This window comes from Pinus tabuliformis, chromosome J, assembly GCF_031772625.1.
Source record: "Pinus tabuliformis cultivar Carrire ecotype Pingquan chromosome J, CPIR1, whole genome shotgun sequence".
Classification (NCBI taxonomy): domain Eukaryota; kingdom Viridiplantae; phylum Streptophyta; class Pinopsida; order Pinales; family Pinaceae; genus Pinus; species Pinus tabuliformis.
In genome coordinates, this window is record NC_142295.1 from 919,732,484 (window position 1) to 919,745,475 (window position 12,992).

The following is a 12,992-nucleotide window of genomic DNA, read 5'->3' on the forward strand; positions in this document are numbered from 1 at the left end:
GGCCAAGATGCATGAGGCAAAACAGTTCCTCGAACAGGTGGAGGTAGTGCAAAGGAAAGAGGCAGTCCTCAAGGCTAGATTGGGGCCTTGGCTACATGAGGACTATGTTATCTCTGCCACCATTGAGGAAAAGTTGGAAAGCTTGTAGAGAACGCAACAGAAGATCAAGGAAGATAGCGTCGGACCAGCAACAGAGTAGCTGGTGGAGCAAATCAAATAGGCAGCGATGCAGAGCGCGGTTGAGGTAGCAGTGGCACAAGTAGAGTTGGAAGGTATCTGCAGTAAGATCTCCGCGCCAGTAGACTGACTCGGGGGTGATCCACGATATTTTTGTTGGGGTCCTGTTGGGACAGGGTCCCCTAGGGTCAATTTTGAGGAAAAATCCCATGTTTTGGGGCAAAAAACCCAATTTTTATTGAAAAAAGTGTAAAGTCTCTACAATTTGTGGTTGCAAAGCACGTAGATAGTAAAATGTCATAAAGGGTTTTACTCTTCTTTTATGTAAGTTGTGTCGGCTTGTATAGACCTACCCATGGTCCACGAACCATGGGATTGTATAAAAAGGAGAGGCTTAGAGAGTCTAAGAGAAGTAGATATCGATGAAGATGAATGTAAGGGGTCAGTAGAAGTAAGAGCAAAGAAGTCCTAGAGTAGAAGAAAGGCTCTGTAGCTATGTGCGCAGAGGCCTAGAGCAGAGTCTGTAGCTAAGTGCGCAGACCCCTGTAGCTGAGTGCGCAAGGAAGTCTTGAGTTTGTAAGAAGAATTGAAGTATTAATAAAGAGATTATTCCAGCAATACCTGTGTTTTGGCTATTTATTTTTGCTATAAATGAATGCATTATTATGTTATGACAAATGATGGGTTTATGAATTAATACTGTATTGATGTGTGATTTTACATGATTTATATTGTCATATGAACGCAAGTAATAACAACTGCTTATGTGAAGAATATCTTGTTGCATGTTAAATTTATTAAACACTTAAGCCGATCTGGGTACATACGGAGTTAGGAGTAGGCGCGTAAGTGGTTGATTCACCTGTATAGGGTCCACGAAAGGTAGTCGTGAACGTTCACAGGGGTATCGAATCTTATTAAGGGAAGTCATATTGATAAGCCTTAAGGGCTTATCAATCTACTTGAAGGCAGATTTAGGGCATAAAACGACATCACGCTCATCTCTGGGTGCGGAAACTTGGTTCTAGCTGTTATCACTTAGAAGTTTTCCCTAGAAGTTATTAAAAGAAGGAATAATCTGAGGTAACCACAAACCAAACCTTTTAGGCTCAAGTTCTAGCCAACCTAAGTCTAGAGAGGGCTCTCTTTGTATAATTTAACTTTGTTTTTATTAGATTTTAGGCTAGTTTTTAGTGTTCATGAGGATTTTGATTTTGATTGAAGGTTGGGTGGTGGAATTCTTGAAACAAATGGATAGAGCTAGGTTTTTAAGCCATTGGGATATGGAGTCAATCAAAGGATAGCTTAACTAGACCAGATCATTAAAGGGATTGTTTACAGGGCAGGCTAGCAAAGAAAAAGGCAAATCTTCAAAGGGCTGATGGATGGAATGATTCTAACCAGGGTAAAAGGGCAATGAAGAATCCTTAGACCGGGATCAGAATGAGGAATAGAGGGTGATCATCAACAAAGAGCAATTAAGAATTCTTTGCTACATAGGCCACAGGGAGAAACTACGAAAGTAAGGGAGCATTTAAGAATTCCCTAACTAAGATAGTTTAGCAGAAAACATTAAGAAGGTAAACAGTCAAGACAGAGTGCATTAAAGCAAGTTCTGAAATATCATTCCTAGTTTACCATTCAGATTTCATAGAAACACATATGATTATTAATAAACATAAGGAAAAACAATAATACACATGAGAGAATACTTATCTGATTTTCACTTTACACAAGAATCCTGTAAAATGTCTGAACTTTATTCCATGATCCAGCAAGCCAATCTAGTCTTGATACAATAGCACTATGATTTTAGATACAAGTCTACAAAAATGTCTTTGAATCCACCCTAAATACTTCAAAATGGGAAGTATTTATACAAAAAATATTACAAAATATCTCATAACAGTTTGAGATTTAATTAAGGAAATAAAAATATCTTCAAGCATGAAGATAGAGACAGATGGAAAACTGCATCATGTTGTCCCTCTTATTGTGGTAGTGCTGGCTGTTGCAGTTGAACTTGAGCCCTTTTAGGCTGGCTGATATGTGTATGTTGGAATCATCTTTGTCTTTGGTCTTTAACTGATACTCTTTAACCTGTTACTCTTTGACCCTGTTTACCTGTTTCATCTGGCTGCCATTTAGATTTACTGTGGTAACTTATAGTAAATCTGTCATCTTTTCCCACCATTCATCTTCAGGTAATTTTACTTTGAGCATCCTTCTATATATCTCGTCTACCTCAGTGTATTTGGAAAAATTTGGCTTGGTGACAAATAGATGTTTCACCTCATGCTCTAGGAAAAATAGATTTTCTAAAGTATCATACAATACTTTCCCTATTGGCAATGCTTTGATTCCTAAAGTGCTTGCCTGTTCCTTAGATAATTTCTTTAATCTATCAACATAGTCCAATTGGGTCATAAGTTTTTCATGGATGACCATGGGACTTGGAAGGCCTTTATCCCTCAAAATTTGAAATTTTGCCATGAATCTGTCAATGCCAACCTGCATGTTATGGCATTTTTCCTCCAAGTTAAGCATAAGGTTTCTTTTAGAAAGAACCTTTTTGATTTCAATGATGGCTTCAGTTTTTTCCTCCACACCAAGCTCATTTAGTTCATGCATGTTCTTGCTGTTCAAGAAATGGATGAGTCGATTAGCATCCTCAGGCTAGTCTCCTAGGTCTTCCTTTACCTTTTGAATTGCTTCGGTGGCCACTTTCACCAGTTCTGTTTGCTCAAATATTACTTGAATTGATGGCCAAATATCATTGACAGAGTCAATGATATTGACCCAGAGCATCTCCTTAGTCTGTCTGTTATGAAACCAGCTCACAAAAAGAAAGAAAAGAGAGATCCACACCTTAGAATTCAGCCTCTTCGAGGGGGCAACCTCCTTTACATTACATAAATGAGAAATTCTTGGATGATTCAAATGACAAAACCTCCTTTCTATATATAGGAGTCTAAGAAGTCACAATATAACCCAGCCGACCTAACAATAATAATATAAAGCCACAAAAATAACAATAGAGGGATTCTATGGGGCACAGTAATAACAATATGGGGGCAATAGGGGCACAACAATATTAATAAGGGATACAACTACAATAGTAATGGGGTAATCACTAGTATTATAGGGACCCAACATGCCCCTCTCCTTCAAAAAAGTGTTGTCCTCAACGCTTGAGTAGTTCTGGATGATTTTGTATAAAATTCTCATCCTCCCATGTGGAATCTTCAGCGGATAAGTTCTTCCACTTGATAAGATACTCTGAAATTGATCGATTTCGTAGCTGTCGAGTTCTTGTTTCTGTGACTGCTTCTAGTTCCAATATAATTTTTCCTTCCTCGTCAAGTTCTGGAAATATTGTTTGAAATGGGAGCTTGTCGCCTATAACCTTCTTTAAACATGAAACATGGAAAACTGGGTGCAATCGAGAAGCTGCAGGAAGCTCCAATTTGTATGCCATAGTACCAATCTTTTGCAACACCTTGTACGGACCATAATACTTTGGTGATAATTTATTATCCTTCTTAGCTTGCTTGAGGGACATTTGCTTATATGGTTGTAGCCGTAGGAATACCCAATCACCTACATCAAAACTTCTTTCACTGCGATGTTGATCTGCCTGTTGTTTCATTCTATTATGTGCCAACACGAGGTTATCCTTTAAGAGTTGGAGGACTTGTTGTTGATGTTCGATGTGATGTTCCACTGCTTGAACCTTAGAATTTTCTCTTAAATATGATGTGATGGATGGTGGTTGATATCCATAAAGTGCCATAAATGGGGTCATTTTTGTTGTTGTATGGAAGGAAGTGTTATACCACCATTCAGCCAGAGGCAACCATTTGACCCATTGTGTCTGTTTATCAGATACAAAGCAACGAAGATATCCTTCCAAACATTTGTTTACTATCTCAGTTTTCCCATCAGATTGAGGATGATAAGATGAGCTATGAGCTAACTGAGTACCAAGACAAGAAAATAATTCTGTCCAAAAATTTCCAGTGAAAATGGGATCTCTGTCACTTACAATAATCTTTGGGTTTCCATGTAGCTTTTGAATTGTTTCCATAAATGCAGTAGAAACTGTACTGGCTTTAAATGGATGTGATAATGCACAAAAGTGTGCATACTTGGTAAGTCTGTCAACTACCACCATGATGACACTCTTTCCCTCAGACTTGGGTAAACCTGTGATAAAATCCATTGAAACCTCCTCCCAACGTTGGCTTGGAATGGATAAAGGTTGTAATAGACCCGGTGTCTTAATTGTTTCAACTTTATTTTGTTGGCAAACCAAACATTCCGCCACAAACTTTTGAATATCTGATTTAAGGCCATCCCAAAAAAATTCCTTCTTAACCCTGTGGTAAGTTTTTAAAAATCCTGAGTGCCCTCCTAAGGGAGAAGTGTGCAATTCCATAAGAATCTTTTGTTTTAGCTGGGAATTCTTACAGAGGTATAAGCGATCTTTGTACCATAACGAATCATTTTTCCAGCTAAATGTATCAGACGTACTGGAATCTTGTTGTAACTTTCGAATAAGTGCCCACACTTCTTCGTCATTCTTCCATTCCTCCCTTGCTTCGTTTATCCAATCTGGTTGGATAATAGAAATGGCACACAACAATGCTTCCACATCCTCATCCTTTCTTGAGAGTGCATCTGCCACCACATTTTGCTTCCCTTTTTTGTAGATGATTTCAAAGTCATAACCCAACATCTTTGTGACCCACTTTTGTTGCTCTTCAGAGGATAATCTTTGTTCTAAAAAGTATTTAAGGCTATCATGATCCGTTTTTACCTTGAAGTGTCTTCCCATTAGGTAGGGTCGCCATTTCTTAAGTGCATGGAGTATTGCCAACATTTCCTTCTCATAAATAGCTTTGTGTAAAAACTTTCCCTTGATTGGACGACTTTCAAAAGCAATGGGTCTTTCATCTTGCATTAAAACAGCACCAATTCCATTTCCTGAAGCATCACATTCCACAATAAAGGTTTTTGTGAAGTCTGGTGTAGCTAAGACCGGTGCTTGGCACATTGCCTCTTTAAGATGTTCAAAGGCCTTTGTTGCTTCTGGAGTCCATGAAAATGCATCTTTCTTCAATAATGTTGTTAGAGGTGCTGCTATTCTCCCATAATTCTTAACAAACTTGCGATAATACCCTGTCAACCCGAGAAATCCTCGCAGATGCTTTATGGATGTGGGGATTTTCCATTCCTTAATGGCTTTAATTTTGCTAGGGTCTACCTTAACTCCTTCATGAGATACAATATGACCCAGATATTCCACCTCTTGTACTCCAAAGAAACATTTGGATCTTTTTGCATATAATTGTTTCTCCTCCAATAGTTGTAGCACCCTGTCAACATGTTCAACATGATCCTTCCAAGACTTGCTGTAGATTAGTATATCATCAAAAAATACTAACACAAATTTTCTAAGGAATGGTTTGAAAATGGAATTCATCAAACCTTGAAATGTTGAAGGTGCATTGGTAAGGCCAAAAGGCATGACCAAAAATTCATAATGACCCTCATGAGTTCTAAATGCTGTTTTTGGAATGTCTTCAGTCTTCATTCTGATTTGATGATATCCTGAACGAAGATCCAACTTGGTGAAGTAAATTGATCCATGCAATTCATCCAGTAATTCATCAATGACAGGAATGGGAAACTTATCTTTAATAGTGAGCTTGTTGAGCTCCCTATAATCCGGACACATGCGCCATGATCCATCCTTCTTGTGCACCAATACTACTGGAGCAGAGAAAGAACTTTGACTCGGTTGAATTATACCAGCCTCTAGCATTTCTGCAACCATACGTTCAATTTCACTCTTTTGGGCATAGGGATATCTGTACGGCCTGATGTTTGGAGGAACACTTCCTGGAATCAGATGAATAGCATGATCATGATCACGAATAGGTGGGAGACCTTTGGGAGTCTCAAATACCTTGGAATGATTGTCCAAGACTTTTTGGAGATCTGGAGAAATAGATGATTCCAATGTGGAAACATCTAGCGAACATAATTGTGCAATTACACCTCTTTGTTCCTTTTTTAGAAGCTTTGTCATACCGTTAGAGCTGATTATCTTTCTCGGTTTCCCTGCAATACCCCTTAATTCAACTTCCTTTCCTTCCATAGAAAATTTCATGAAAAGTTCTTGAAAATTAAAAGCTATTGTACCCAAGGATTGTAGCCATTGGACTCCTAGTACAACATCAGCACCTCCCATTGGAATGGAAAGCATTGGGCTAGTCAATACATATTCTCCCATGGATAGCTTGATATTATGGCACTTTCCAGAGCAATTTATTGTTCCTCCATTTGCAACCATCACTTGACACTCTGGTGCTGGATATAAGAAGCAATTCAATTCTTTTGCTACCTTACAATGAATAAAATTGTGGGTACTTCCTGAATCAATCAACACTATTACCTTTTTCTTCTTGATTTGTCCTTCTATCTTGATGGTTTGAGGAGTGGTAATTCCTGCCAATGCATTACAAGATATGGTCGGATTCATTTCTTCTTTATCTAGGCTTTGTTCCTGGAGTATATCCTCTTCTTTTGACCTTTCTTGCTCCTTTTCTTCTTCCTCTTCACAATCTATGTAGAATAATTTCTTCTCAGCACACTTATGACCTTTAGTGTATTTGCTATCACAACTGTAACAAAGCCCTTTTTCTCTTTTTTCTTCCAATTGTTGTGGTGTCAACCTTATAGGTTGTGGAAGACTAGGGGCAACAACACTTCCATCTTTATAGTTGTGAGTGGTATGCTTCCTGGTTGCCATAATTTTGCTTTCCATTTTTCTTGCTAACCTGAATGCCTTCTCTAATGAATCAGGTTCCCAAAGGCGAACATCATGTTGGATATTATCCTTTAAAGTCCCTATGAACACATCAATCCTATGCTCCTCTGGAATATTTTTTACCCTTATGTTCAATTTTTGGAACTCCTCAATGTGCTCCATTATTGAACCCTTTTGTTTGAGACTTATCAATTGGCTAAAAAAAGTGTTGCTTTTTGTATCCTCATAATGTGCTATCAATTCTTCCGTAAAAATTGCCCAAGTGATAATTTGTTTACGAGAGCAAAGCCATTGATACCATACAAACTGATTTGGTTCCAAATATAAAGTTGCAATACGTACCTTTTGTGTGTTTTGCACATTATTGAGATCGAAAAATTGCTCCATCTGTAATATCCATGTTGCGGGATCCTTGCCATCAAACTTCCTCATATCGATTTTTGGAATATGGTGGGTCTTCGATCCAACATTAGAGTCTATGGAATCATGATTAACATTTCTTTTGTTCTCATCATGAGTTTCCTTTACTACCCTTTCACCATTAGTGACCATTTCTTGTAGCAACTTATTCATATTTATCTTCAATTCTTCCATCTTATCATCCATGCCATCAATTTTAGCGTCCATGCCATTCATCTTAGCTTCCATGCCATCCATCTTAGCTTCTACGCCTTTCTTTAAACAATCCATCTTAGCGTCTACACCTTTCTTTAAACCATCCATCTTAGCTTCTACATCTTTCCTTAAACCATCCATCTTAGATTCTGTTGCTTTTGTGCAAGTGACACTTGTTGCACTTGGTCTCGTAATTTTGATATATCATGTTGCATTTCTTCCTCTTCTTCATAGGTCATGCTAGAGCTTTCAGGTTGCTTACTAGTGTTTTCATTTTCTTTCCTCGGGGCATCAATTACCGATTCAAACTAATTTTTCAAACCAAGCTTATGCAAAAATTTAAAAAAAAACTACACACCTTTTTTCACTTTGTATAAGCTTGATATTGAATCTGATGTATCTCTGCAATTTCAGATCATCCAGTTCTGAAATTGTGACCTGTAGTAGCCCTCTGTGTCCTCTTTCCAATGCCACCAGTCTGATCCAAATTGGATTCTCCAAGGAAGAGTTATGCACAATCTCCCAAGATGACCTGATTATAGACTAGTTCAGTAGAGCGAACTTGTACGACGTGCCACGAGTCACTGTTTCGACCTTTGGATCTGAAAAAGATATACAAGAAACTATAGTCCGTCCTCTTTCTGTACCTTCTTACGAAATTTCAATCTGATGCTCAGAGAGAAAGTTATGACGATTTTCCCCAGGTCACCTGTTTGGAATGTAATTCAGGAGTCTGCAAAAAGACCAACTTCCTCAGATCATATCTCCGCAAATATAGCACGAAAAGATCTGAATTTCTACCCGAGATTCAGCACGATTTCTTCTAAAATGGGTTTTTTTTTTTAGCTTTTGAAACATTGCAAAAAAAAAGTTATAGTGAAAATGCCACGATGACCTGTTTGGAGCAGCGAAACCCTAGAATCCAAAGCTCTGATACCAAATGTTATGAAACCAGCTCACAAAAAGATAGAAAAGAGAGATCCACGCCTTAGAATTCAGCCTCTTCGAGGGGGAAACCTCCTTTACATTACATAAATGAACAATTCTTGGATGATTCAAATGACAAAACCTCCTTTCTATATATAGGAGTCTAAGGAGTCACAATATAACCCAGCCGACCTAACAATAATAATATAAAGCCACAAAAATAACAATAGAGGGATTCTATGGGGCACAGTAATAACAATATGGGGGCAATAGGGGCACAACAATATTAATAAGGGATACAACTACAATAGTAATGGGGTAATCACTAGTATTATAGGGACCCAACACTGTCCTAGTGGATTTTGTAAAGTTAGATCCTTCTCTAGGACCTTAATCTTCTCACCCATCCTTAGGGCTTTCTATGTTTCTTCTCTCTGTTGTATTTGGGCAAGCTTGCAATCATTTTCTAGGCTCACCATTTTCTCCTTAAGCATCTTAAGCTCTGTTGCCTGGATGGACATTTCCTCCATGGATTTCACTAACTATGATGAAGGCTAAAATGATTTCATCTATGTATTCACTGGTGGTATAGCCTAAAACACAAGAGATCATTGCTACTATATCCTGACCAAATAGGGAAAATATGGTAGCTAGATATGGGGGAGGGTCTTTTGGGATGTGCTTTTCCTCCCTGATGAAGGTTTGGAGCATTTCAGCAAGTTTGGTAGTGGTAAGCTTAGGAAATTTGTCTAGTAGGTCTCCAATGGAAATAGGGGTTAAGTTCTGCCCTGGTTGTAGTTGCAGCATTTCATTGATTGACTCGGCAGTGATGGTGAAAAGTATGGTTTGGTCAGGGGACAATACTGCTCTTTGACTGGTAATGTAGTTTGCATGGCAGTAATGGACAATCTCTGGAAATATGTGCACCTCAGGGAATTGGTATTTGGGCAAATTAGACTCCCAAAGACCTATTTTATCAGTGTGGTTGAGGTATTGGTCTCTGTATCAGCAGTACAGTTTGATAGGGGATTCAAGGACAGAGGTGTCCTTGATTTGGAAGTCTTTATCAGCAAGGGGAAGGTGATCCAAGTCCAGGTGAGGAGTGGAAATTGGCCTGACATCCATGGAAATTAGGGCAGCCATTCTTAGTTCTTGTGGATTTAAGAATGGGGGAAAGTAACTTTTCAGTCTTTGAGGTAATGGGGGTTCAATTCCAGGTGGGTCTTATGTTTATTAAAGTTCCCTTTAATTTCAATCAAGAAATTTTAGAGACTGGTTCAGAAATTAACAGGGCTTTCAATGGATTCTGGCTTAAATACCCGAAATTGATGAAAATTGGGTCTAAACTAGTTCACTAGTGATTCTGAACGGTTGAAAGGGCTTCAATTAGGCTGGAAGGAAATCTGGGAGCTTTTAGTGACTTCAGAGTTTATTTGTACGTGGGTTGACGACTTTCAACGTTCGTAGGCGCATGCATGGAAGTTTACAGTTAAAACGATAAAAACAATGATTTCGGGATTTTTTAGATTTTATGCGTAAAAAGTCAATTTGGCGAGTACAAGTGAACATTAGTGGTTTGTCACGTAGCGGGGTGAATAGTGATAGTTTTGGCATTTAGCGGAGGGGTAGTAACCGGTTTCCATCGCACCGCTTTTGGGCGCTGGGTGGATTTGGGGGGAGGCCGCCCAATTCCATTCATCGAGTGCCACGTCGCTTCGAGGGCCCAGCAGAAAACAGCCCATTTCGGGTGGGTAACGTTCAGACGTCAAGCCCGCCCGATATGGTTAATAGCCATTGGATCAAATGGGAGGTGATCACACGATGATCGGGCGTGGGAGTTGCACGAAGGGTAATGGAGGGTCCCTGCTGATGTTTAAGCATGACGAGATTTAATTAAATGATGGATTAAGGCGAGGATTAAAATATCAAACGAGATTTGATTGGTTAATGGGTTGACTTTAATTAATCGCAGATCGATTAATTATGTCTTGGTCGCGGTTGGGTAATATAAATTTTATATTTCAAACTTTCGGGGTAGGGATATTAAAGTTAAAGGGGTTTAATAAATTATATACGGGAAAGGGTTTATTTTTCGGGAATTAATATATAAATAAAATTAGAAGTTAATATAAACATTGCGGAAAATGGATTAGCGCTAAGTATAATGTGTATTTGCAACTTATTTAATTTTCACATATAAACATTATGACTTAGGCTTAAAGTATTTTTGAGGGTTTTTTAGGAAAAAGGGTTTACATGGGAGTAATTGCTTTCCCTTAGGAAAATGTTGTTTTAACCTTAGGAAAAGGGATTTATTAGGGGAAAATGAATGAGTTGAGGGGGGGTGAATGTTTATGAGGCGATTTTAGTACTTAAGATCTATAATTCATTGGGTCGAGAGTCTGGTCCCTCCAGAAGTCAGAGAAATGCTCTTAGCCCCTTTGACTTTAAGATTTTGGGTACTTGAAACTTATTTTGGGAAATTAGTTAAGTAAAGGGTGAAATGAGTGGGGGGAAATTAGTTAATTAGACTTTGTGAACTTTATGCCAGTCCAATTTCTCATTCATACTTCGAACTTTCATGATGAAGGTGATCAATATGCTTTTGTCTAATAATCATCACATTTCTGCAACCTTTCTTCTACTTACCCATCTACTCATCCTACCATTTTTACTTCTCTTTATTAGGGAGCATTTAAGCTAGCAAACCCTTATCAAATATTTTCTTTTCTTTACAATGGTACTCTAGCTAAATCTAACCTTATTACATCCAAGGGCTCAGATTAAACAGTTGATCTCCTTTTTATTTACTCTACCTAATCTACTTATTTGCCAAGATTATACTGTTTGGCCAGATCTTTTTTCTCTACCAATGGACATAAAATTGAAAACATAAAAAAGCCAAGTTTAAACATTTTCACTATCATGGATTGTAGCAAAGATTACAAGCTGCACACAATCATTTATTTTGCACAAAAAGTAAATAGTAGTGGCATTTTGACTTGCACAATTTCATGGTCTTTTCTTTCTTGGGGTTCATATTTTTCATCCTTTTTTTTTACCTTTTTTATTCTTTTTGTCCTTCGATTTTTCTTTTAGGACAAACCCTCTTTACATTTTTTTGAATATGGAAAACATTTGCAGAAAGCAAAGGTATGTACATATTACAGGTTTAATCTCAGCCATTCAAAAATTATGACTCCTATTGGTATAGGAACCTAACACCAGCATCCCCCCATACTACTTCGGGTGAGATTTCAGCCTGCACTCCACGGGTTGATGCCGAAAGGGCCAATAGTGTAGGGATTTGTTTGGCAAACTTAAATCTGAACTTGGGTGAAGACCCACTAAGCCAATAGTACTATACAAGTGCCTTATTCTAATAGTAATAGGGAATGAACAATGCTTATGAAACTAGGGTAGGGCAGAAATATTTTCTCCAATAATATATAAGGATTACAAAGGCTCATGTTTCTTGTGGCAACACTAAAATTAATGTAATACTCCTTTCCTACCAAAATAGATGGGTTATAAGCCACAACACAGGTCCATTTAATGATTTTTATTTCCACTTTCACCCTTCAAAGGTAGTGTCTTTCTTCAAGTTAATATCTCATCTTTTTTTAACTAATGAAATGATCCCCTTGAACTTTCCCTAGGACTAACTCAAGTGTCTAGATCCACTGTTTGGCTAGGTGAGGTAATATTGTTACCCAAGATTGTTTTTCCTTTATCTAGGTGAAATAAACACGCATTAGTTAAGAGTAGATACCAGAGGTAGACGGTCTCTTCCTAAAGTCAAGAGTAGATACCACAAAATACAAACCTTGTGAACTTAATGAGATTGGCTTCACTTTCCAATCTAGTATCAGAGAGGTTTGGTGGGATTATTTCAAAAGCCCCAACCTACAAGATAGGGATGTTTGATGGAGATCCTTTTCTTTTTCATGGAAAATTAGCGACATCCCCCTTGAGGTATCCCATATTCAAATTTAGGAAGAGCTCATATACCTTTAGAAGTTAAGTTACTTGTTTAATGCTAAGTTTCCTTGAAGGGTGACCCATTATTATCTTCCGATCAACTTTTCCTTGTCTTTGATATTGAACAATAGATTTAAATGTTCCTCTCACTTGGGATGATGTTGTAGGTTCATGTTAAGGTGATCTAAGTAACTCTATTAGGGAGGTTAGTATATTTTCCTTAGTAGGGTAGGGATGACGATAGAAACTCTCATAAAAAGGGATAAAGGGTAGATGAAATGGGAAGGAAGAAAAGAAACAATTCTAGGGAGATTCTAACAAAATAAAGAGGAAAAAGGAGGTAATGTTGGCATTAATAATAATATGAAATCAAGCCACATTTCCTATTTCCATTTCATTTGTGTGCCACTCTCAATTTTGTGTGTCAAAAAATTTAATTGTTTTCATGTCCCTTAAG